The sequence below is a fragment of the Cupressus sempervirens genome, chromosome 10 (assembly GCF_028749045.1).
Source record: "Cupressus sempervirens isolate cs-2001-9-10 chromosome 10, ASM2874904v1, whole genome shotgun sequence".
NCBI classification, from domain to species: domain Eukaryota; kingdom Viridiplantae; phylum Streptophyta; class Pinopsida; order Cupressales; family Cupressaceae; genus Cupressus; species Cupressus sempervirens.
Window position 1 is genome coordinate 751,393,264 of NC_143127.1, and position 27,523 is coordinate 751,420,786.

General features: G+C 36.6%; 1 protein-coding gene across 6 annotated transcripts in view; it reads right to left on the reverse strand.

Moving 5' to 3' along the window:
• The window catches only part of LOC149536063 (protein IWS1 homolog 1-like), a 193,872-nt gene that overhangs the window by 129,901 nt on the left and 36,448 nt on the right, over nucleotides 1-27,523 (reverse strand). The gene's annotated exons all lie outside the window — the stretch shown is intronic.

Here is a 27,523-nt window from a genome sequence, read left to right on the forward strand (position 1 = left end):
ATCATCACTTCTAAGATCAAAAGAAATCTCAAAATCATGGTTCAAAATTTTCAATTCAGTCCAAAAATGGGTAAAAAAATCTTAATCTACTATTTCATAAGGACGGGAATGTAATTGCATAAAGTATAATGGTGAAACTGAGATAAACATGCAACTAAAACAAAAACTACTTAATAACAAGGTTTAGATCACACCGCATCAAGGGAAATAAAAATTGGTTTGTACTGTGCAAGTCTAGGCACCTGGACCTAGTGTAATCCTCACTCATTCTCTATTGAGAATGGCCCTCCCTATCTGGGATAAGGCACGTGTACACCATCCGTTCTTGCCACCTTGTTGGGTGGATATTTTGCAACCGACAGTTTTGGGTAAAAATTCAGTTGCAAAATAGGATGACCAGCCACAGCATGTGAGACAGAGTCTCTCCTACCTTAAAGGGAAGGCTCCCCCTTCTCACTGTTCCTTAGATCAACTCAAGGTAAGCAAAAAATTGGGAGATTTACAATGGGGGTGTTACTATTATCCTTTCTTCTTAACTTTCAAGAAAGGATCCACTTATTCGTAAGGTGAATAATGGGCAAGGTGAATCTCTAATTACACTTCTATTACGAGCTGGAAACAGTGATACCGATAAATTTTAACTAACTCAAAGGTTAGCCAAAACGTACCAGTTTGGCTCTAAGTCCTGTTGTACTTCTATATGGTAAAAGTTTTACAATTAGGGCACAAAGACTCCTAAAAGTAAGAACAATCTAACTATTTTGCGAATTAAGATGAAAATACAAACTACAGACAAAGCTTCTAGCTATGGATTTTCACAATTGTTCCTGGTCAAAGCTCGGGATTCAATTGTTTCTTAACTCTCTATGCTCTTTTATTGAACACACAATAATAACATGAATCAAGACAATAGGCACAAATTATAGTCAAAGCTTCTAATTTGTTCTATCACAATTGCTTCCAGTCAAAGCTTCGAATCCAATTGCTTCTTTTATTTACTTTTCTCCCAAATTTGTATTACACAATTAAAGTTATGCTTGCACAAATGTGGCAGAGCTTTCTTGCATACAACAAAAGATAATTTTTACAATGAGGGGGCACTCCTTTATATAGGCACAGGAGTTGAGAAAAAGGGGGAGGAAAAAGTGGGAGCAACTCAACCAACTTTGACCAAGTCTAATTACAGAAACTAAAGGGTTACATGCAACTGCACATGCAACTCGCATTACATATGTTACATACACATGTAACTCGCATTACATGTAATTACACTTTTTCATATAATGCATCTTCTCCAACTACAAACATGAAAGAAGAAGAAAGAAGACGGAAGAGAAAAGAACAATTCTGAAAGGCCTTGTACTTGACGATGCAATCCTAGATGATAACAAGATTGGGAGTTCTTGTATCTTTTACTGCTGCTTTCACGTTGATAACCATAGTGGTGTGTCTTTTGACAACCTCTAGCGCTCTTTGATGAATTGTCCATTATCATGTGAAAAGTTGATGTGATCCATCTTTTCTCGCTCAAGTTGTCGTGAATTCTCCTTTGTAGATCAGCACAAACTGGAGTCTTTGACACTTTGAAAACCTTCTTGACGATGTTTGGATGTACACTCAGAACAACTTTCCATCAACACCTTTAACTCTCTTTTTTTTTTTTTTTTTTTTGAAGTAAAGTGCTTGGTGGATGGGAATGCGTGTAAATGGAAATTGCTGATTTTCAAAAAGTAATTTGGGCTTTCAAGATGTCACTGCACGGAAAATGGATTACATGTAAATGCAACATGTAACGGAAGGTGGAGGGTGAAATGAGATGCAAGTGTGAATGAAAGATATGTTTTACATGCATATGCAAATGAAGGCTAAGATGGAAAGCATGGAAAGATACGAAAACATGTATTTGCTCATGGAGGTGTGAATGCATATGGAGAGGAGAAAATGACATCTTTTTAACTTTACAAAAAGTGACTTTTAGTCAAAATTGGACATTTTAGATGCAATTACACGTAAGACATTTCGTGTAATCGTGTCGTGCAAATGGAAGCGAAAAATGAGATGGATGAAAATGGAAACGAAAAATGAGATTACATGCATGTGTGGATGGCGAATGGGATGAAAAACATGTAATCACATTTCATTGAGTGAGAGATGAAGTGTTGTGACATGGAAATGGAAAGTGGAGTGAAGTGAAACGTGCTCAAGTTCTTGGGAAAGAACTTGCAATTTCTTCCAAATGGAGGAAAAAACCGAAATGCAAACAAGCAAACATAAAAACAAACACAAAATAAACACATGCTTTTGGCAAAATACTCAAACATGTCAACAAGGAAACCACTTCAATATGCAAATTCGAATTTGGAGTTTGGGGAAATTTCAAAAGTGTGAAAATGAGAGTTTTCATCCTTTTTAAAGGCAAAATGCACTTTTCATGGCATATATATGGACAAATGGGCAATTTCAAGCTAAAATATGCATGGAAATAGCAAGATTAGCACAAATTAAATAGCAAGAAAGAAAGAGTCCACTTGTATGAAGATTAAATGCCAAAAATGAAGGAGAAGGAGCCAAAATAGCAAGTTTTGTAGACTTATGACAAATTCCCCTTAAATCCAGATTTTCAAACAATCTTTTGACTTTTTCCGCACTTGCATATAATGGACATTCAATGGTCGGATTTGACATGAAAGTGCCAAATAAATGGTCTCCAAAAACAATATCATGCATTTAAAACTCAAAAACAATCCCTCTTGATCAAAGGTATGGGCTGGAAATGCATTTTTTGAGTTTTTTGAACAAATATATGACTTTTTTATTCAAAAATCTGGGCCGTTTTTGCAAAAACGTGACTAAAAAATGCATGTTTTAAAGTCATTTTTGACTTGTGAATGCAAAAACGACTTCCCCAAATGCATATACATGGATCAAAATGCAAAAAAGTGGCTTCAAAACACATAAAAGTGGATTAAAACCCCAATTTTCTGGGCATTTTAAGCAAAAACGTGTTTCTCCAAGCAAAAAAATGTGATCTTCCAAACAAAACGATTTGATGTTTAAACACAAAAATGGTGATCACTATGTGATGTAATAAGCAAATAGGGTCAAAACGATTTGATTCCAAACAAAAACATGTTCCAAATTTGAAGATTTATGGAGTTTTATGCAAAAAACGTGCCCTAGATTAAGAGTTTCAAACACATTTTTGGGTGCAATATACTGATTTTTGATGAGGGCAAAATGATCACCTCTCCAAAACATGATGAATGCAACTAATTTCATTCAAATCCATGGAGAAAATCAAAAGTTATGATCAAAATAGGAGGTTTTTGGAGCAAGAACATGTTTTCTTCACATAATAGGACATTTTTATGTTCATTACATATTTTAAAACATGTTGGAAGGCAAAAGAGGACCTTTTTAAGTCCAATGCATGTTTTAAAATATGTCTTGAGATATAATCTCACTTTTTGAAGCCCATCACATATTTAAAAATGTGCAAGTCTCCAAAATCTCACTTTTTGGAGTCACTTACATATTTTATAAACATATCTCACCTTTTTCGTGCACAAGCATGAAAACTCAACTTTTCATGTCATTGCATAAAAAAGGTCCACTTTTACAAGATTTTTATGTAATGACTTGAAAAAGGTCCTCAAAATGAGTTTTCATATGCATTAGCATGAAAAGTTTCCACTTTTCATGATTTTTTACATGCATATGCACATAAAATGTCCACTTTTAGGCTTTTAAGTTATTCATTTCACTTATTTTTATAAAAATGTCAACAATATGGGTCAAAAATAATATTTATACATTATATTAATCAATATAAGTCATAAACATTAAGTTAAAGTGACATTTATATAAGTATTTGATTTAAAAATCAAAAATTTAAAAAGTAACTATATAGTTCTATAGTCACTTTAAGTGAAAAATTAAAAAGTAACTCAACTTAAAATTATAACATAAAGTGCACTATAGTCACTTTAAGTTATAAATTTAAATGAAAAGTAACTTTAAAACATAACAAAAACTGAGTAAAATGTTATATTTTCAAAAAATGAATGTCAAAATGAAAATATAACATCATTTTTTTAATTTGTGCTGTTGCACCTAAAATGTCCACTTTTGAGGCACTAAAATGACCATATCTCTTGATTGACAACTCCAATTGACCTCTGAGTTAGACCGAATCAAAGGGGAAAACGAAAGGCATAACATGAGCGAATTCAGAGGACTAAAAACAAACAAACGCAAACTCGAAAACAAAGAATGGACTGTGAAGGCTTCAAAAATCAAGCAAAGGCTCGACAGAAAGCAAAACGAAAACAACTTGATGAAGACCTTCAATAAAAAGATTCATTGTATCAATTGGTATCGATTGGTTAATCAATACTAACCAATTAAATAATGAAATAAACTCAGAGAAATGCGAAACTAATTTGAAAAAGTTTCGTATTGTTACCTACATTTTGTAGTGACAAAATGCAGGACAACACACCTGAGCATCCTAGTGTTAGAGTGTCAGCTAGACAGCCACCTTCCATCAATCTATATGCCAATTGTTAGCACCCTGACCTCTAGTGATCACAGTAGCAAGCAATACCACTAAACCTACCTTTGCAGGGGATTTTCAATGGACACTATGTGCTCGATCTGTTAGAAATAGATAATACTGAGAGGGGGGGTGAATTAGTATTTTACGAACTTTTGCCCATAACTGAATATTGTTAATTACTTTATAACTTGCATATGAAAGTAAACCAACAATGTTAAATAGTAAATATAACCATACACAAAGAGAACTCATAACACCATTATTTGTTAACTAGGGAAACCCCGGTGGGGATGATGCCCACTAGATAATTCACTAAACAAAAGAATCTTGTTAAGGATATTGACCCTGTTAGGAGTCTATGAAGCACATATAGTGTCTCGAGTCCTTGTTAGAGGACTAGGCCATGTTAAAAGCCTCAACCCTATTAGGAGTTGGTAGATCAAATACAACGTATGCAAGAAGAGCCCCCTGCCCTAACATGCAATAAGCAATAAAGTTCTTCACAAGTATAGGTATACATACAATCCTTTCTCACTACTGAAACTCGCATAGGTATACATACAATCTTTTCTCACTATTGAAACTCGCACTTGATCTAATCATACATCAAATTTTGTATCACATAAGGTTCACACATCTTTCAAGCTATCTTCACAATAGTTCGCATGTCACACATCTTACTTCTTATTTGCGCAAAATAAGATCTTTACTTATATCTCACAAATTAATAAATCTCTACTCAGTCGGCCTTCGTATCTTCACATGCTTGACTTATTATAAAATCACTTAGGGATTAATATCTATAATGTCAACCCATCATGACTTAGCAATTATTTTGTCACCAAAATAATTCCTTAAGTCGTACAACTCATATTTTTGATATGCTCTATTTTGTTCTGTTAAATACTTGAACTAGTAAATCAACTGTAACTTGCGTCATATTGTCCGTGCACATCTGCGCACCGAACTACGTCATCACGACATTGTCATATAGCTATCCTCAATTGCACATGAGCTAACTCGAAGTGTGTCGTCCGTACACATCACATTTGTCTCTATATTGTTGCAAATTGTCTAACACTTAGACAATTTTTTAACTCTAAATACATAAATGAAATACTAAATACATGTTGCTAGAAATGACAACACTTTAGACATCTAATTGATCATATTGCCAAAAATCTCCCCCTTTAGCATTGATGGCAACATTTGGGAAAAATTGGCTACGTCCCAAAATGATGTCATACAAAACATAAGTAAATACAAAAGAAATGTCTTCAAAACATAACAATTATATTTATGTCTTGATGGATCGTTACATTCCTTATCACTCATTACATTGATCTTACATTGATAAGTGTACTCTCCCTTACATATACATATACATTTTTTCTTACATATACTTCTCCCCCTTTGATATCAATGGCAAAGGTGTCAAAAACTGTATGGAGTTTTGTTGGTCAACTTGTTATTCTGGAAAAGCAGTCTGCATAAACAAGTTTTAGTCTCTCAACTTCTTTCTTCTAGTTCTCCTTAACGGTGTCAGAGATATTGATGAGTGTGCAAAGTGCATAGGATGCCACTTCTACTGCGCTCAAGTCAACTTATAAGAAAATTTGTCATAGGAGGCCTTGGCTGTAAGACACTCCTCCAATTGCCTCTACAAAATACTGGTCTTAGGTGACAAAATTTCTTTAAGAGTAGAGAACCTTTGATTACCTTTTCCTTGTCAATCTCTATTCCTCTAATTGCATTGTGAATCTTCTCTACTTCAGTTCCAAAATCTTCAATGCTGGCCTCTGGTAACTGAAACCTAGTGGTGAGTGTATGAAGCTCACTCATTTGACCCTTGATCTGATTCTCAAAATCTGACAAGTAATTGTATGATAGTGCACACTGTCCATTCAACTTCTTACCTTCATCAATGTTCTTCCTCAATTCCTTGATGCATACATCTAATGACTTTAAGTCATTTCTCACATTTGTGCATACTGTATCAAATAGTGATGCATCATGCTCGGCCTGTGCTAGTGCTGAAGCAATTTCAGACAAGATTGTGAATTCTTCATCAAAAGACTTCACCAATTCTTTAGCCTTAGTCTGCAACTCTGGATTTGTGGCAGTTGTGTGAACTGTCTTTTGCATTCTCTCCAAGACTTCTAATAATGACTTCTCCAAAGACTTAACTGATTTATTCTTTTGGAGCAATTTGCTTAAAAAACTCATCAGTCCTTTTTGATTATCATCATCATCGGATAATACTACTGTTGTTGTTGTTGCTAGAGTTGTTATGGGAATAAGTGTAACTACTTTCAGTTTTGTAGTCTTCTTCTCTTCCTCATCCTTCTTCTTCTCTTCTTCTATTCTTTCTTTCTTAGCTTCTTTTTGTTTCTCCTCTTCTTTCTTTGATTTTTATTTTGCTTTCTTTTTCTTTTCTTCTTGTTTTCTCTTTTCTTCTTCTTCTTTCTTTTCTTGTTTCTTTCTTTCCTCTTCCGTGCTCTTCTCATCTTGTTTCTTCTTTTCTTCTTCTTCCAATCTTTTCTTCTCTACAATTTTCTTTCTTTCTTCTTCTTCTAATCTTTTGCTCTCTGTATTCCTCTTTCTTTCTTCTTCTTCATCATCTTCATTGGAACTGGTATAGGCAGTAATATATTGATGTTCCACAAGCTACAAAAGGGTTTTCTTTTGCATCTATTGTTATGTGCGTACTATCCACTTGCATGGATTCAGTACCCATAATTATGTGAGGAGATGATGGTGCTTGCTATGTCTCTTGAGCATCTTCTTCACCATCAGTGGGAGTATTGGCTTCCACATAAACTAGACTATCTGATCATGGTTGCACGCTCTGCTTCATGACTGGAGGCACTGAAGTCATGTGTTTCACAATGGCTTCCTCTATTTCTTTCCTTACTTTCGCATAGTTTCCTCCCCTAAGAAGAATAACTCTTCTTTTATTCCTTAGTAAGGGTTCAATGCCTTTGAAAAAATTTCCAAGTCTTCCTTGGTGTTTACTTCACACAATTTGTTAACCATGCTCTCTCTTAGCTTGGTGTCTTCTTCTACTACTCTCCTTTTTCTGTTTAGTATCTTGTTATAGAGATCTTCTGGGATCTTTCCTTGTATATTATCAAATCATTTGTTCCTCAAGATCATATCCCTTACTATGGGATTCTCTAATTGTATTTTGTCCATATTATTATATAAGCTATAATACTAATTCAATTGTACAAAATTATCATCATTAATAATCTGCATGTTCAGATTTTCTACCTTTGGTTTCTATGCCTTCTTGCCTGCTGGTGTTCTTCCTTTTTTTGCTGCTTGCTAAACTGGTTTCTCCTCAGTTTCATCATCAGATTCCTCAAAATCATTGATTTGCAGTGTCTTTCTTCTTTTCTCAGGTCCACTAGTGGTTTGCTTGACCCTTTTCTTGGAGGATGGTGTAGGTTCCTGCTTTGTCTTCACCAATCTCTCAAATTTTCTTTGCGCAATAGGTGTATCATCCTCTGATTGCCTCCTTGGTTGATAATGTTGAACTCTGACTGGTTGCACTTGCGCAACTGTTGCATAGGGTGGGGGTGTCTGTGCACTGGGTTTTGCAATTGTTACCCCTCAAGATGGTGGTGCAATAGCAATTGGTGTTGTTGCTATCACCTCAGTCTGTCCACTGGTTTTCATTTCCAATGCAATACCTTTGATCTCATTAAAATCCTCTCGAGTCATACATGATTCCTTGAGGATGTAACCTATCTTCTTAATTTCCTTGCTGTGAAGTTCAGAGTGAACTTCCCATACCTTCTCCTCATAGGTACCCCATCTAGGGCATTCAGTGTCCTCTGACTGTAGTATGATCTGCGCATACCCTTCTATGAGTTCTTCTCTCATCTCATATCCCATAGGTTCTGAATTTTACCCTTGGTTCTATTGCTTCCATACAAGTATTATCAATTTACACCATGAAGCATATCTCATCTTTATACTTTTCCACCATGGAGGGAGGGCTTCTATATCTCTATTTCATCTCAGATGGAAATTTCTTCATCACTCTGTCAATGTCACTATCTCTGACATTTTCAAATCTCACCCTGTAACATTGTGTTACCATCTTCGTAGTACATCCATCATTATCCCAATTTGTCATTCCAGGGAATTGCTTGGTTGCATAGAAGAACAGATGTCTCAACAAAGACTCAAATCCAAAGACTGCATTCTTGGTCTTCTTTATCTCTACAATGTTGTCCAGCTGTTGTGTTCTGACAATCTCGCAAAAGTTTACCTTTCTTTTCTCTACAACCATCAAATCTAGTGTACAAGTTTGTCTCAACTATCTTTCTCATGTTTCTATCATTCACTAGGTTGCATCCTTCATTACTCAGACCTGTGACCTTATGAATTAGGTCATTGTCAATTGTGACTAGTACATCACCTATCCAAAACATCTCATCATGAACTCTACTCAGAATGATTCTGATCCACTCATGATTGTCAAACTCTGTGTAGAACATATACTTGATCAAATTCAGCTCACTTAGGTGTGCATACTTGGATTTAAGGGTTAGGTCACTACTACACATGACTCCTAACTCCTTATTTATGTCCTCATCTCCAATGCTTTCAAACTTGCAATGAATGTAACTTCGAACATCCTCTATGTGAAGCACATTCGAAGGGATTTGCGAAAATGCTCCTAACGGATCATCCACTAAAGAAACAAATGGGTGTATCTTGAACTTATACCTCGGCCTATCACTTACATCATATACTATCTGACTTGCCATAATTCTTAACTGTATATACTAGAAATTTAATTCAAGCTTCATAAAATACCTTGAAATATCGTGTTTAGGGCTTCTATAACTTCGCACTTCAAACGCCTTTCTTTGCACTTGAAATCGTTGCCAAATCGCTCTTAAATCGCTCTAAACTCTTCACATGATCAAATGGTACTCACAATCTTGTTCGCAATCTTTAAATCACTTCAAATCGGACTCCGCATTAAATGCGCATCTACCAAAAACTTCAAAAACTGTCACTGATCACCAATAAACTTGTTTTACATCTTACAACTTTCTACGAACATATCTAAGCTTGCGCACTCGACCATAACTTCCTCTCTATGTCTTCTACCTATTGTTTTCTACCTGTTGTTAACTACGCAACTTCTAATTCACTCTTTAACATCAATTCTGATTAACTAATGCTCTGTCTCTGCTAGAGCTGCTTAATTCAAATAGGATGAGTCACAAACAACTTCTGACTTCAATTTCCCTTCAGGTGCATCAAAATATTATTCTTCCAACACTGTATAAGAACTCTCTGGATTATAGGCTTTCACAAATGCTTCTTTCAATTCATCAACATGTTCCTTGATTGCTTCCTTCTGACTGTTGTCACTGCCATTATCATTTCTTCTGTCATTTATGTTAATTTTCCTTCTATGATTAGGATTCCTATTGAAGTTCCTTCTGTCCATTTTGCAAAATCTTGTTGTTTGTCCAGAGTTATTTCATAAATAACATACAGGTGCATTCTTCCTCTGATTGTTTCCATTCTGACTAACAAGTGCTCTACAATTCTTTGCAATGTGTCCAGGATTGTTACATTTGTAGCATGCAATCTGTTTCCTTTGACCATTAGATCTTTCACCATAATTTGATCTGCTATGTGATCTTCCTCTTTCACTACCTGCAAGGTTAGTATTCCTAAACATTCTACTATTTGTGTTATTACCATCAAACTTAGGTTTCATACAATCTACTATTTTATGTCCATAACCATGACAATTATAACAATAGAAATTAGTAGTAGGTTTGAAAGACTTACCTATGCAATCTCTTTTCATATGACCAACTTCGTTGCATATGAAACATTTACCTCTGAATTCATGTCTGTTGTCCCGCATTTTGTCACCACAAAATGTTGGTAACCGCATGAAACTTTTTCAAGCTAGTTTTGCATCTCTCTAAGTTGAATTTGATATGCAATTGCTTAATGTTTATCAATCAATCAATTTCAATTCGTATATCAAATTGTTTTACTAAAGGCTTTCGTCAAGTCTTTTTCGTTTTCCTTTCTATCGAGCTTTTGCTTGATTTTTGAGCCCTTCATCGTCCTTTTCTTTGCTTTTGAGTTTGCATTTGTTGGTCTTTAGTCCTTTAGTTTTGCTCATAGCATGGCTTTCAAATTCCCCTTCGATTTGGTCTAACCTAAAGCATAATCGGAGTTGTCAATCAAGATTAATGGTCATTTTAGTGCCTCAAAAGTGGACCTTTTTGATGCAACAACACGAATTAAAACTATCATGTTATATTTTTAATTTTACATTCACTTTTTGAAAAATATAACTTAAATTCACTTTATGTTATGTTTTTAAGTTACTTTATCATTAAATTTATCACTTAAAGTAACACTATAGTGCACTTTATGTTATAATTTTAAATTGAGTTACTTTTTGATTTTTCACTTAAAGAGACTATATTAACTATACAGTTTCAGTTTAGTTTTTGACATTTAAATCAAATGCTCATTTAAATGTTACTTTTTAAATGATATTTATATGTTATATTTTTGATATGATATATAAATATGGTTTATGTCCCATTAAAGTAACATTTTAATGAAATTAAATTGATATATGTTTATTAAATGACTTTAAGTTATCAAAAGTGGACATTTTATATGCTATTACATGTAAAATCCATCAAAAGTGGACATTTTACATGTCACTACATAAAAAGTTCGACTTAAAAACATAAGACTATATAAAGTGGACCTTTTTGGTGTCATTACACCAAAAATGTGAGCTTTCACTTGAAATGTGTCATTGCATCAAAAACATAAGCTTTAACTTAAAATATGCAATCCTCCCGAAAAGGTCCGATTTTAACCAAATGCATATTTTAAAACATGTTATGGTCCAATTTTGGAAGAACACATGTAATGGGCCTCCAAGAACCTGATTTTGGAGAGTGTGAGAGATTTACTTGATGGTTTTGCATGAGATTTTCTCCAATAAGGTCGTTTTTTCTTGGCAATGGATTTTCTAACATAAAAATTGGATTTATCTTGCTAAAAAACGTGTTTCCAAACTCCATACAAGGTCACGTTTTTGGAAAAACTTCAAAAAACACCATTTTTAGCTCACATTTTTGCCTAAAGAGGAATCAATTTGGCATTTTAAGTGTTTTCATTGCATTGTGATACACATTATCAACTTTAGAAGCCAAAACGTTTCTTTATGCTTTTTTTTTAATCACAACTTTACTAAAAACACCGGGAAAATTGTGGTTTTAATCAATTTTTATGCATTTTGAAGCCACTTTTTCACATTTGGATCCATGTATTAGCATTTGGGGAAGTCATTTTTACATTCACAAGTCAAAAATGACTCAAAAACATGCATTTTTTGCCCACGTTTTTGCAAAAACGGCCGAGATTTTTGCATAAAAAAGTCATGTTTTTGTTCAAAAAACTCAAAAAATGACAATTCAACCCATACATTTGGATGAAGAGGGGTCATTTTTGAGTTTTAATGCGTGCTCTTGTCTTTGAAGACCACATTTTTAGCCTTCTCATGTCAAATTCGACCATTGAATGTTCATTACATGCAAGTACGGAAAATGTAAAAAAGTTGTTTGAAAATCTAGATTTGAAGGAGAATTGGTCTTCAAATCTATAAATCTTGCTATTTTCGCTCATAACCTCTAAGTAAGTGGACATTTTCTAACTTGCTCATTAATTCATGTTTATCTTTCTATTTCCATGCATATTATGGCTTGTTATTGCACACTTGTTCATATATATGCCATGAAAAGTGCATTTCGCCTTTAAAAATGATGAAAACTCTCATTTTCACACTTTTGGAATTTCCCCAAATTCCAAATTCGAATTTGCACTTAAAAGTAACTTGCTTGTTGACATGTTTGAGTTTAAGACTAAAGGCATGTGTTTGTTTTGTGCTTGTTTTTTGTTGTTTGCTTTTTCGTTTTTCTTCTTCTGGAAGAAATTACAAGTTCTTTCCCAAGAACTTGAGTATGTTTCACTTCATCTTCCATTTTATGCGAGAGCATCATCACATTCCATTTCCATCTTTCCAGGTCACAACACTTTGCATATCATTTGTCAAATGCAATTACATGTCTTTCATCCCATCCACCATCCGCACGTGCATATAATCTCATTTTCCACTTCCATTTTCACTCATCTCACTTTCTGCATCCACTCGCACGGCACGATTACACGAAAAACCTTACGTGTAATAGCATCTCAAAACCCTGATTTTGACTTAGTCACTTTTTGAAATGTCAAAAAGATGTCATTTTCATCTTCCATGTACTTTGACTTCACCTTTTCACCAAAGATGACTATAAAGTTCATTGTTCCTCTTCCATTTTCCATCTCCATCTCTCCATATACATTTGCATCTTCATGAGCAAATACATTTTTTCGCATCTTTCCATGCTTTCCATCTCATCCGTCATTCGCACTTACGTGTAAAAGCTCATCCTTCATCCGCATTCGCATCTCATCTCACTTTTCATCTCCGGTGGCATGTTGCACTTACATGTAATCATTTTTCATGCAATAACATCTTGAAGAACCTAAGTCACGTTTGAAAATCAGCAATCTTTATTTGCATGCATTCTCATGCATTCCACTTTCATGTTTCAAAGCATTTCCATCCTTCCAAGCACTTTGCTTCAAAAAATTAAAAAAAAGTTAAAGGTGTTGATGGAACATTGTTCTAAGTTTACATCCAGACATTGTCAAGAAGGTTTTCAAAGTGTCAGAGACTCCAGTTTGTGCTGATCTACGAAGGAGAATTCACAACTTGAGCGAAAAAAGTTGGATCCCATCAACTTTTCAAATGACAACAGACAATTCATCAAAGTCAGAGGTTATTAAAAAACGCAACACCGTGGTAATCAAGGTGAATGCAGCGGTAAAAAGTACAAGAACTCCTGATCCCGTGATCATCCGGGATTGCATCGTCAAGTACAAGGCCTTTCAGGACAATCCCTAAGATTGTTTCAATTCTCTTTCGTCTCTCTTCTTCTTCTTATTTCATGTTTGTAGTTGAAGAGAATGTATTACATTAAAATGTGTAATTACATGTAATACAACTTACATGTGTAATTACATGTAATGCGAGTTGCACGTGTAGTTGCATGTAACCCAATAATTTCTCTTTTAGTTACACTAGGTCAAAGTTGGTTGAGTTGCTCCCACTTTTTCCTCCCCCTTTTTCTCAACTCCTGTGCCTATATAAATGAGTGCCCCCTCATTGTAAAAATCATCTTTATCTTTATGCAAGAGAGCTCTAGAGAAATTGTGTCAGTAGAACTTTGTTTGTGTAGCACTATTTTGAGAGAAAGTGAATACAAAGGAGCATTTGAGACTTAACTTTGATTAAGTGAGAATGTTACTTGTGTGAGTTATAAGCTTTGTCTATAATTCATCTAAGTTATTTTTGATTCATGTTATCTTGTGTTCTTGGTAATTGTATCTTGTGAATTGAATATAAAAGAGTTAAGAAGCAACTAAAGCCGGAGCTTTGACCAAAAGCAATCTTGGAAATATATAGCTAGATGCTTTGTCTGTAGCTTATACTTCTTTCTTAATTTGCAAAATAGTTAAGTTATTCTTACTTTTAGGAGTCTTTGTGCCCTAATTGTAAAGTTTTTCCATATAGAAGTATGACTGGACTTAGAACCAAACTGGTATATTTTCAACTAGCCTCTAAGTTAGTGAAGGTTTATCAATATCATTGTTTCCAGCTCTTGATAGAAGCCTAGTTAGAGATTCACCCTACCCATTACTCGCTTCACAAGTAAGTGAATTATTTCTTGAAAGATAAGAAGAAAGGATATTGGTAACACCCATTTTACAAAATCTCTTGACTTCTTGCTTACCTTGAGTTGATTCGAGGAACGGTGAGAAGGGTGAGTCTTCCCTTTAAGGTAGGAGAGACTCTGCCTAATACATTGTGACTGGTCATCCTATTTTGTGACCAGATTTTTACCCAAAACTGTCGGTTACAAAATATTCACCCAACAATGTCTAACTTCCTTGGGTGATTCAACTTGCTTTATTATCTTAGGTTCATCAGATTTCTCAGACAAATTAACTAGTTTAACTCCTTTAGATGACTCGATCTTATTCTGATCAATTTCTTTAGGGGTTTCTACAACTAAATCTGGTTCTTTCCTAATTTCAACTTTCTTGGTTGACTTTTCTCCAATAAGATATCCAAGACCTATTTTGTTATCAGAGGGTTTCTGAAAAAATATTTGCTCGTCAATTTTCTCACTACTTGTATAAAGTTTCTCTAACTGTTGCTTAGCCTGTGTCAACTTTCCTTTCACATTAGTGTTGTATTTTTCTAACTCAGCATGTTCTATCTTAATAGAATCTAATTTAGATGTTGCTCGACTCCACTAGGATCTAAGGTATGCATTCTCAAATTTCAAATCAGGTTCATTCTTACTGTCATTTTTCTTAAGGCTCAACTTAAGTTCAACAATTTTCAACTCATTCTTCAAGATCTCATTTTCTTTCTTGAGATTTCCTACTTCATCATTGTCACTAGTCTGCACATTTGATTCATTACCAGATTTTAGATCATCAATCTTGTCTTTTAATTTGCCAATGTAAACTTTTGCATCTTCATATCTATCTTTTAGGTTATCTCTTTCTTCTATAAGAAGGTCAATCTGCTCAAGAGCTTCTTCAAGATTTCTCTTTAATTGTTCCATATCCATAGGGATCTTACTCAAATTATTAAGCCTCTTCAGAGTAACTGTCCTCTGATACCAATTGTTAAAAATAGAAAATACTGAGAGGGGGGGGGGGGGGGGGGGGTGAATCAGTATTCTACAAACTTTTGCCAACAACTGAATATTGTTAATGACTTTATAGCTTGTATATGAAAGTAAACTAGCAATGTTGAACAGTAAATATGATCATACACAAAGAGAACTCATAACACCATTATTTGTTAACTAGGGAAACCCTGGCCAAGGGAAAACTCTGGTGAGGATGATACCCACTAGATGATTCACTAAACAAAAGAATCATGTTAAGGATATTGATCCTGTTAGGAGTCTATGAAGTACATATAGTGTCTCAATTCCTTGTTAGAGGACTAGGCCCTATTAAAAGCCTCAACCCTATTAGGAGTTGCTTCAACCCGGTTTGGAGTTGGTCACTCATGGTCATCAAAAAGACGTAAGGCCCAATGAAGAATTAAGGAAACATGGTCACTCATGAAATAATATTAATCTCTAGTCAATGTGGAAAATAATAATAGCTTCACCCTCTTAATGTTTTCATACAAGGACATCATCGTACTTCCCTATACTCATATGTGTATATACACATACATGCATACGTGCGTAAATCTAAACATATGTATTTTAGGCATACGTATACGTTCAAAATAGGCATATACATCTTAATTGACATACTCACATATACATGTATTAGTATATATTGGTATCATGGTGTCATTGTATTAAGACATGCTTTACACAACAAAAGGCTCTTAAATTATAAAGATAATAAATTCTGTTAATGCTTAGAGATTTTCCTTTTATTATTTAATGACATATGTTAACTCATTAGCTCAAGGTCGTCCAAGTATACTCTTGCTTGCCTAGCCATGGTGGTTTAGGACTCGTACCTATTTTCCCAATGATAGGTAGTGCCCCTGTGCCAATTTCCTTCTCAAAACCATGATTTTGACTAAAAGTCACTTTTTTGAAAAGTCAAAAAGATGTCATTTTCATCTTCCATGTACTCTAACTTCACCTTTTCAACAAAGATGACTATAAATTTCATTATTTGTTGTCACGACTTATTCTCAATAATATATTATTGTCATTTGGAAAACACAAACCAAACAATATGGTAGTGTTATTACATTTGTAGCAATCCTCTCAAACCTCAACATATTTGTGCACCTCTTTGTAATTTAATGTAATGTCACATCTTCCGAATTAAATTTGAATGTTGTATCTTGCAACCATTCATCAGTATAATATAGAAAAATTGTATGTGAACTACAATAAAAATATTGGATTAAGTAAATATTAATCTAAATACTACCCATACTACCCTTCCTAATCCTTCGCAAGAGATCCTTCTCAAACCACCTAACCCTCTGGTGAGAATTATATCTTGATTAGGTAATTATCATATAAAGAACATCTTCCTTGGGCCTCTTTGGGATCTTTGGTAACACCTACTTGGTAGAGACCCCACCTCTAACCAAGTCTCTTATCTCTAACATATGCATATGTTTGACCACTACAATATATATTGTCTCTAAGAGATTCTCTACAAATCTCTCTCTGAGTTTCAATTCGAAATCCCGACATTCAATCAAGAATGTCCTTTAATCTTTGATTTCTCTTAAAAGAAACTCGACATTCTAACAAATTCCCTCTACAAAGTTCTTACTTGATCTCTATGAGAACTATTAAGTTCTCATCTCAATCCTTGATCTTGATTATTTTATCTACTAAATGATTCTTATTTATTTATGAAATAAACATATCAAATGAACACGTCTCTTGTTCCCTTTAGTTTTTCATTTTATAATCCTTTATAGAATATATATTACTTCAATTCCCAACATTCAATATATACTAATTTAGTTTCTTTACTTTCTCTACTCTAATGTAGTTCAACTCTCTTAGGCATAATTGTTTTTTAATCCTCCCATATTTTATTTATCGTCTGTGTCCAATTCAAAGAGTTGCAAACCTTGATAGTCAAAATCCTTTTGAAAAGTCACAACCTTTCATAATCACAATCCTTTGGAAAAGTCATAACACTTCATACTCAAAGTCCTTTGAAAAGTCACAACACTTCATAATCATAACACTATAAAAAAGTCATAACCTTTCATAATGAAAACCCTTTTGAAAGGTCACAACTCTTCATAATTAAAATATTTTTGAAGTCACAACCATTCATAATTACAACCCTTTCAAAGAGTCACGTCCTTTCATCATAGAAAAAATTTGAAAAAAAAGTCACTTGTTTTCTTCTCATTCCTCTTCTAATAATCCTTCTTTAACTCTTCTCTTCTTCTCCTTTTCCTTCCTCTTTAAAATGAACTCTCCACCCTTTTATACCTTAATTTTAAAGAGTCGCATCTTTTTATTACATCTCTTGACTTTTTATTAGATTTAGTGAATTTATATTATATTATTTATTTAATTATCTATTTTATATTTGTTATCATTTATTATTAAATCTTATTTAAAAACATAACATAATTTCTACAATTTTCTCTTATTATTTAATTTTATTTATCTATTTATTCATTGTAAATTTATTATTGTTTAATTGTTTTAAATATTATACTAAATATTATTTTATTGATAATATATTATATATGTAATTTTTATTTCTTATTTCTATACTTGAAAATGTTTTTATTATTATTATTTATTTGATTATTATTAAAATTATATCTTAAAATGGGGACATGACATTTAACAATCCATATCTTGCAATTGCTAATACCATCACAGGATACCATTGCTGCTACAAAGGATACTACAGCTTAGCATCGCACAGTCAATTATTCAGGTTGACTCAATTAGCAGCTCAATCATCTCAGCGACATTCAAATTGAACCAGCACTCCAGTTGCACATTGCACTCTATTTGTGCCTTCCAATGCAGATTCTAATTATTTGGAAGACCAATCGTATTCTAATTTGCATTCTTTTTTTTAAAAAAAGAGGGGTAAAAACTTTATTGAAGCTTAGAACAAAGCAGTACAAAACAAGATAGGGCCAAAGCCCCAAAAGAATCAAAAGCCTACATCATCTCTCTCTGACTCCATTGATATCCTCTGTCAAAATCCTCTCCAATTCCTGACATAATTCCCCTGGTAATTGCTCCCACTCATCAATCCTCCAACCATCGAAGTTCCCAGAAGCCCATTTAGCCAAACTATCCGCCGCACTATTCCACTCCCTTGGGATATGGGAGTATGACACTGAATCCATCATAGCACTAATCTGTAAGATCTGTTGCACTATTAAAGACAATTGCCAACTAACATTCAAACTCTTCCTCTCAAGGAGAAGATTCACCAAAACCTGAGAATCAGATTCGCAAATCACCTTACGCCACCCAAGGGCATACGCCCGCTTCAAAGCATAAAGAATAGCCAAACCTTCCATACTGTTAACAGTCTGCATTCCTTTATTGACTGAGAAAATAAAAGCCACCAAACCAGAAGAATCCCTACCAATCCCACCTATTCCAGCCGGCCCCGGATTTCCCCTGGACGAACCATCAGTATTAATTTTGAGAATGCCAGTAGGAGGAGCCATCCATTTCCCCATCCTTTGCACTTTTTGCTTCGTTTTTCTACCCCTCCTAACACAGGAAGACACTGGAGATATTCCTTTTATTCCGAGCCTATCAACCATCGCAGCATCATCACACTTAAGTGGCAACATTATCTCACTCTTAGCCAAGACTGTTTCCTGAATCATTCCCAAAATTCTATTCCAAACTTGATGAATTTCCAAAGTTTCTCCCCGGAAAATTCTACGATTACGTTCCAGCCAGACTTGCCATAGCAAAAAGATAGGCCCAGCGTACCAAACCTCTTGCAGGAAGGGGGCCATAGAAGGAGGCCTCCCCAAACTCATCCAAAAATCTGCCAGGGAGGAGGCATGAATGCACGGGTGTTTCCAAACATTCCACCAAAGATGCCATAACTGCAGGGTGAAAGAGCACCGGAAGAACAAATGAGAAGAGTCTTCCTCCTCGCTACTGCAAAGGACACATCTCGAAGGGCCTGAAAAACCCCTTTTGCGAATATTGTCCCAGGTCAGGCATCTGTTCCGGACCAGAGTCCAAATGAAACAGTTACATTTAGGCCAAGAAAACCTACTCCAAGCTTTCTTCCACCATGGAACCTCCTCCCCCACCAGCTATTGGGAGAGCAACTCCTGATACCCGGAGGAAACAGTATAAGCACCCTTGGGATTAGGGGACCAAGCCAACACATCATCTCCCATCAGAGCACTACAGCTTCTCCTAGAAAGAATGTACAGGAGCTCAGCACGCTCCACTTCAAAACCAGGAATAGGCCATTCCCTTCCAACTTGCCTCCACCAGTTGGTCATGAAGGGAAAAAGACTTAAAGTCTCGCATCCTTGACCAACCAGCATCACAAAATCTCTGAGCCAAAATGTGCAAATGAGGATATTGAGTGACAATGGGAGGATAGCCATCCCAAGCATCATACCAGAACTGTGCCTCTGAGCCACCTTTGCAAATCCAAAATAAGCCACCCTTAATAAGCGCAGCTCCTCTCTTGAGAGTATTCCAAATCATCGAACCTTTCCCACCCAAACTATACCGTGGGATATCTTTTTGAGGGATACCAGGAAGATACTTCTGAGTCAAAATTCTGGCCCAAACCTGGTCTTGTTCCACACACCAACGCCAATATAATTTGGCAGCCAGGGCAATACCAGTAAGCAACGATTGTCGTAAACCAAGACCACCAAATTGTTTTGGTCTACAGACAACCTCCCATCTAACAAGGCTCCATTTAGTCGAAGATAAATTACCAGCCCACAAAAATTGTCTTGCAAGGGAGTCCAAGTCCTTGACAAAGCTCATCGGTGCCACCTGAACCATACTCCTATAAAGCGGAAGAGCCTGAATCACAGATTGAAGAAGCTGGACCCGACCAGCAAAGGAAAGCCAGCGGTGGGTCCAATGAGTAACTTTGACACGGAACTTGTCCAAAATATCCTGCCAGGATTCTCGAGACTGCCTACCACTTGAGATCGGAATGCCAAGGTAGAGCAAAGGAAGACTTCCGATTTGGAATCTAAGAATACGAGTGATTCGCCTTTGGATAGAAAGCGGAGTGTTGAAGAAAAAAATGGATGATTTTCCTTCATTAATCAACTGTCCTGAAGCGGCCAGATAAACATCCAAAACCTTACGAATATTAGAAGCTTCACAGATGGTAGCCATGCCCATCAAAGCTGTATCATCCACAAACTGTAGGTGAGATTGCACAGGAAGACTTCCTCCCCATAGCCATCCCTGAAGGATGCCCCTTTCAACATTCTTTTTTATCAAACGACCCAAACCTTCAGCCAAAAGAAGAAACAAATAGGGAGAAAGGGGGTCACCTTGCCGTAATCCCCGAGAAGCAACAAAAAGATCAGAGTGTTCTCCATTAATCAAGACTGAAAAAGAGGTTGAATTCACACAACTCATAACCCACTGGATCCATTCCTCCGCAAAACCAAAAGCTCTCAAAACTTTTTGGAGAAATGACCAACGGACTCTATCATATGCATTAGCCATATCCAGCTTAATGAACATTGCCTTATCTTTAGATTTGGCCATGGAATGAATAGTCTCAGTTGCCACGACCACACCATCCAATATCTGGCGGCCCGTCACAAATCCACTTTGTTCCTCAGAAATTAACAAGGGAAGCCACTTTTTTAATCTGTCGGCGATCAGCTTAGATATGATTTTATAAACAACATTGCAAAGGAAGATAGGGCGGAATTGACTTAACCGGTCAGCCCTTTCCCCTTTGGGAATGAGAGCAAGGAAGGTAGAGTTCAGGGCCCGAAGCATTTGCTTGTTCATCTGAGATTCTTGAACAACTGCCAATAAATCTAACTTGATAATATCCCAAAATTCTTGGAAGAATTCAATCGGAAAGCCATCAGGACCCGGAGATTTCCCTTTCTTCATCTGGAAAACAGTCCTCTCTAACTCCTCCAAAGATATGGCACTCATAAGATGCTCTTTCATTTCCAAAGAGACTAGAGAAGGGATACAAGAAAGGACTTGTGCCTCCTCAACTGAGACCCCCAGCTGTTCCTCCCTAAATAAAGAAGCAAAATATTGTACAGCTTCGCTGAAAATATCTTGAGATGAAGAGAGAACCTCACCACTATCAGTCACCAAAGTAGATATGAAATTACCATGACGCCTGGCCCTCACAGAATTGAAGAAGAAAGCAGTATTCTTATCACCTGCTTGAAGCCAGTCAATCCTAGCTTTCTGTTTCCAATAGATTTCCTCTCTCAGCTCCCACTCCTCCAAGGTTTTCAGAGCACTAGCTTCTTCCCGCAATAAATACTCTGACACCCCATCCTCCCTAATCAACCTGGTAATATCATTCAACTTAGCTTGGGCCACATATTTTTCCTGAAACATATTTCCAAAGCTATACCTGTTCCATCGTTTAAGCTGATACTTGACATATTGAAGGAGTTTAGCAAAAATATACATAGCTGTACCAAAGGCAGGTCTGCCAACCCTCCACCACTCAGCCACACAACCATATAGATCTGGGTCCCTCAACCACATGAGCTGGAATTTAAAAGGAGACTTCTGAGGTGGCCGATTCGAAGAGATAGCTAACTTAATGGGCCAATGATCCGACCCTCTCCAATCTAATATCTCAGATTTGGATGACCACAATCCACCCACCCAAAAATAGGACACCATGAACCGGTCTAATCGTTCAGCAATGCAACTATCTCCTGTCCTTCTATTATTCCAGGTGAACTGGCCATTACTAGGCTTAATATCCACGAGATTGAGAGCCGAGATATTATCCCGTAGAAGCACAGAAGATGGCTCAAGTCTTGCAATACCCCCCCGTTTTTCAGAGAGATCCAAAATAGCATTAAAGTCACCAGCAATAATCCATGGCAGATAAGGAAAAAGGCCACGAACAAAATGAATATTATTCCATGTAAGAGTCTTACCTTGGAATTCACCTGGAGCATAAACATTGGAAAAAAGAACCGACTCACCCGACTCATGGCATAGAGAGACCAAGGATAAGGAGGACCTAAATGAAATCCACCATAGAGGCTGGATTTTGCGTGGGTTCCATAAGCATGCCACACCCCCAGAAGATCCCTGAGCTGCAATGCACTGACATTGCCCGTTCTTCCATAATTTAGGAGCTATACTCATCATACCTTCAACCGAAACCTTGGTCTCCTGCAGAAAAAGAACATCAGGAGAATGACTTCTAACCAATTCTCGAACAGCTTTTTGTCTAGGGCCGCTGTTCAAGCCCCTTGCATTCCATGAAATAACAATCATTTTGGGGGGGCCGGGAAATGGGAGTCCAAAGTCTTGACAGATCCTGACTCCACCAAATTCTCCCCAATCATCTTAATCTTCTCTATGTCCTTCTTGCGCCCACCTTTGCCACTTTTCTCATAGACCCCCTTCTTGGCATCCTTCTGAAGAATACCCAAATGAGGAGAAGATTTACCACGCTTTTCCATTTCAGAGACAACATTTCGGATTGGAAGGGCAGCCCCCACTTCTCCTTGACCCAAACCAGCATTTGATCCCAAAAGCACCTGAACCTCTGCCTGCCCCTCTGTGACCATAGGCATTGCGGGTTCCACCTGTGGAGCAGGTAGGGGAATGGTAGAACCAATCTCCAAGTCAGACTCTACACCAATATGGTCCATACTGGTAAGACCTGTAATGCCTTCATGCTGTCCCAATTCATCCAGGACCTCAAATCTGTTAAAGGTATCCTCCTCTTGTCTCTCCATCAGAGTTCTCTTCTGTCCTCTATTACGGTTCCTAGCCTTAACCTGAACAAAACCCTCAGCATCCTTACCCCCGCCAGAGGTTGGCTTCTTCCCCTTATCAACACTTGGAATGATGCGAGAAGGAGATGGAGGTTGCTGATCCATTGGTTTAGCCTTCGGACACCTACGCAGCAGGTGGCCGTACTCATGACACAGACGACATCGAAAAGGAAGGGTCTCATAATCCAGCTGCTGCACCCAAGAATGTGAACCTGCATGCATCTCTATCGCATCTGGCAATGGTCTGCTCAAATCGAGCTCCACACAAATTCGAGCAAAGGTCATCACCCGCTTTCCCAGGGTTTGAGTTGAAGGCCCCACTGGTTTCCCCAACATCGATGCGAGCATATAAAGAACATCTTCCCGACAACACTCAATTGGAAATCTGGGAAGCCTAACCCACACTGGGACCCGATTTGGAAGCTCCTCAGAGGGGTTAAAACCTGCATGCCAAGGTTTGACGAATAGCCCAACCTGGTTGTAAAAATAGGGTCCGCCTTCAAAAACCCTATTCCGATCAGCCATGCAGGTGAATGTAACCATAAAAAAGTTATTTGCAAGCAGCGTGACCTCCATTTCCCCCTCTGGTTCCCAGACTCTTCGGGCCCAGTTCTCCAGAAATTGAAGGGATACTCTTAAGCCTAGGAATTTGCAATACAGCGAGTGCTTTGTATAATATTCGACGTCTTCCACAATCATTTCATATGGGATCAACAATTTAGGTCTTTCTTTGCATCGTTCAAGGCACCCGTTAATCTTCGTGATGCGAGATCCTCCAGACGGATTTGATTCTGTAGCCCCTGAGCTCTGAGAATATAGAACATTATCAAACATCCTTGCCCCTTGATTTGGCAGATGCATGTCCTCCACATCATGTAAAGTGGTGTCAGGTGTAACCAAAGATGGCTCACCCCGAGCCATGTCTTCGCAGACCTGGAATGGTCGTCGCTGTGGACCGCAGAACAGGCACCCCACGATTCAGTGCCCCACAGCCCGCATGCAAATGAAAAATTCGGTCAGCCTTCCAAAGACCCCCAATCCGCAACCAACCCTCCTCTACGCAGGCAAACAACCGCCCACCGCAGCTATACGCACAGAAAACAGAGGAACGAGCTAGGGCACGGCTGCCCTAGCTCGGCACCAAAACGCAGACGCACGCCATCCCTTTTTACATCTCTAATTTGCATTCTGCTAATAAAACAATCTTTGATTTTGGCCAAAATGTTGGTGAGAAAAATGTTGACCGCAAAAGGTATGGAGAACATCTCCATGGGAAACCGGTAAAGTTTCTCCACTATAGACATCATCATTGTATAGATAAATTAGTCAATATTTAGAAAGTAAATCACATAATCAATAAGCAGATGTCAAACATCAAAGCATGCCTACAACATCAAGTATGCAATATCACTAATTAGACACATAATCAACTAAGGCAAGCATTTGAACAACACCGAAAAAAACATGAATTTAGCATATGAATTAAGTCTTCATATACATCAACATAGTATAGAGAACATCTCCATAGTAAACCTGTTAAGAAAAAATGTTGACCACACAAGGTATGGAGAACATCGCCATGGGAAAACTATAAAGTTGCTACACTATAGACATCATTATTGTATAGATAAATTAGTCAACATTTACAAAGAAAATCACATAGTCGATAAGGAGATATCAAACATGAACGCATGCCCAAAACATCAATAATGCATTATCACTAATCAGACATATAGGTCAACTACGGCAAGCATTTAAACAACACTGAAGAAAACATGAAATTAGCATATGAATGAAGTCTTCATTTACATTGATTACTGATCCAAAGAAGGCTCTGGTCGAAAGAACAAATAATTATCATGCAGTTACAATGACTAGATTTTGGATCAAATTCTATCATTCAATGCAAGCAAGATATCAAAGAGATCGATGAAGAGCAGCAAACATATTATAGATGTATAGCTGCAATATCCAAATTGCCTTACAAAGAATGACATCAACATCATTATTAATACAGAAAGCTCTATGATTGATCAAATTACAGAAAGAAGATTTGATTCAACATCAATATTCCAAGGGCCAATCATTTAAGATATCCCATTTATCGTATTATTAATAGTTCAACATCCAAACCAATATGGTTAGCCACGGAATTATAGTAATTTTCCATAATATTAATTAAGGAAGCAGGCAGAGATAATCAATATGCTTGACCAATAAAGGATTAATGATTGATTGTTAACAGAAAATACAAAAAAATGACATTATGAATCAACATGAAGACAATTCATCATCAAAGGAGTGTGTGATTATTGCTATCGCATCTGATCTGCACTAATGCATTGATCTGAGTAAAATTAGGCGATCAGATGTATAGTTAACAGTATGCAAACATAAACAAATATCCTAATGAAGAGGCGTGATAAACATCAGCCGTGATATGTATCTCAGTGAAGGGATGCGAAGACAATGCCAAGTGTAAAGGCATGGAAGCCGTAATTAATATAGAAATGGTGTGATTAATAATAGTTATGAAGGGTGGCGAATATTAATGGCATTTCTAATACAATATGCAATTGCAATTGGCGAATCTCAAGATGCCTTTCTCCTATAGAATGAGAGATATATATGATAATCCAAGAACTTGTCAAGAATGTCTTGTTTAAGAAATTGTCATAATTGTCATATATTTTTGGATCACATTTCAGCAAGCAAATAACCCAGCTTATGGGAATATGGTGCATTTCTAGTTCTATGTTTTGTTGTTGATTCAAATTTGGTTGTTAGGCCTATTGTTTATGTGTTTGAAAAAATATCGAAAAAGAATATGACTCTATCACATATATAATGAACGCTATAATGACTTAAAAAGTGACAATACAATGAACGCTAACTTGATTTTTTGGCGATGATTAATTAATGAATGTTGAATTGGTAGAATGATGCTTGATTGTTAAATTTTTCTTGATGTCAAGGTTATTTTGCTTGATTTATTAAGGGATCATTAATTAATGAATAAAGGACTTGTTTGGATGGGCTCATGAGTGATGATTTAAGTCCTTTAATGCTTGCAATGAAATCTCTTGTACACTTAATTCTCACTCCTTAAAGAAGATCAACACATTAAATATAAGCCATCAAAATTGTTATATATTACATACAGTAGCACTCTTGCTCATTGTGCTATGTATGAATTATGGGGCATGGTAATGTTTCAATGCATATCACACATACCAATATAGTCAATAATATGTATAAAACAAATTATATTTTTGATATTTAACATCTAATGTATTGGATATAAGCATTAGTATGGAATATCTAGATTTCTACTATATTCATCAAATTGCAGCATTTGCCTGCCCCCATCTAACTCCTAAAATCATTCTTCAAAGGCAAGTCAGAGAATACATAAAGTAAAACTAAAATCAATCAAACAGAAACCTATCTTTTAGATATCACAATTTTCTAGATTTCTAGTTGGAAGTCATTAAGAATTGATCAGCAAGTACGTCATACAATAGTATATCATGCATTATGTAGAGAGCCAAAGTTCCATTCTTGGGCCTAGATAGGTCAACCAAGGAACTAAGATTACAACCTCCTCTCCAACTCTATGAAGGATACTAAATCTTAGGAGATGAAGCATGTGTAGGGAAAGCAGGTGCAAGCACCCTATTAAGTAGGGACCCAAGGCGGATGAATATGTTGGCTGACATCGGGCCCAAGAAGGCCAAAGTTCCACTTTTCGGCATAGTGCGGGATTACTCCTGGCAGATCTATCGTTCTTCTTCTCTAATGTGCAATGATGCTATAGATACTATATAGATATTGTGTGTGGTGGACTAACTTTAATAATCAAAGTGGTTTCCTGCTAGCCTGTAGGAATTGGGCTTTGAATTTTCAAAAGCATATTCTTGTTATTCTACATATTGAGATATGGATGGAGTACACCCGACAAGATCAGAATGTACCTCTCGAAGAGGGAGAGCCCGAGATTTAGTTTGGCTCGGTGGGTAGTCCAGGTGGTTCTAGTGGCATCGGGCAACGTGCTACAGATGCTCAGGTTGATAGAGATGCCTTGCAGGCATTTAGGAATATTGTAGCCGGGCAACAACAGATGACAGGTGTTCTCCAACAGTTGTCTAACACCTTGCAACAATTAGCTTTGCCTCAAGATCAGAGGAGAGAGAGATCGAGATGTTTCTGTTGGTTCTCAACTTCTCACAGGTCACGTGTGGATATGGGGCCCAGGGCTGATGACAGGCATAGGATCGAGGATCATGTCAGGATGGATGACAAGGTGGACAGGACAGGCTATA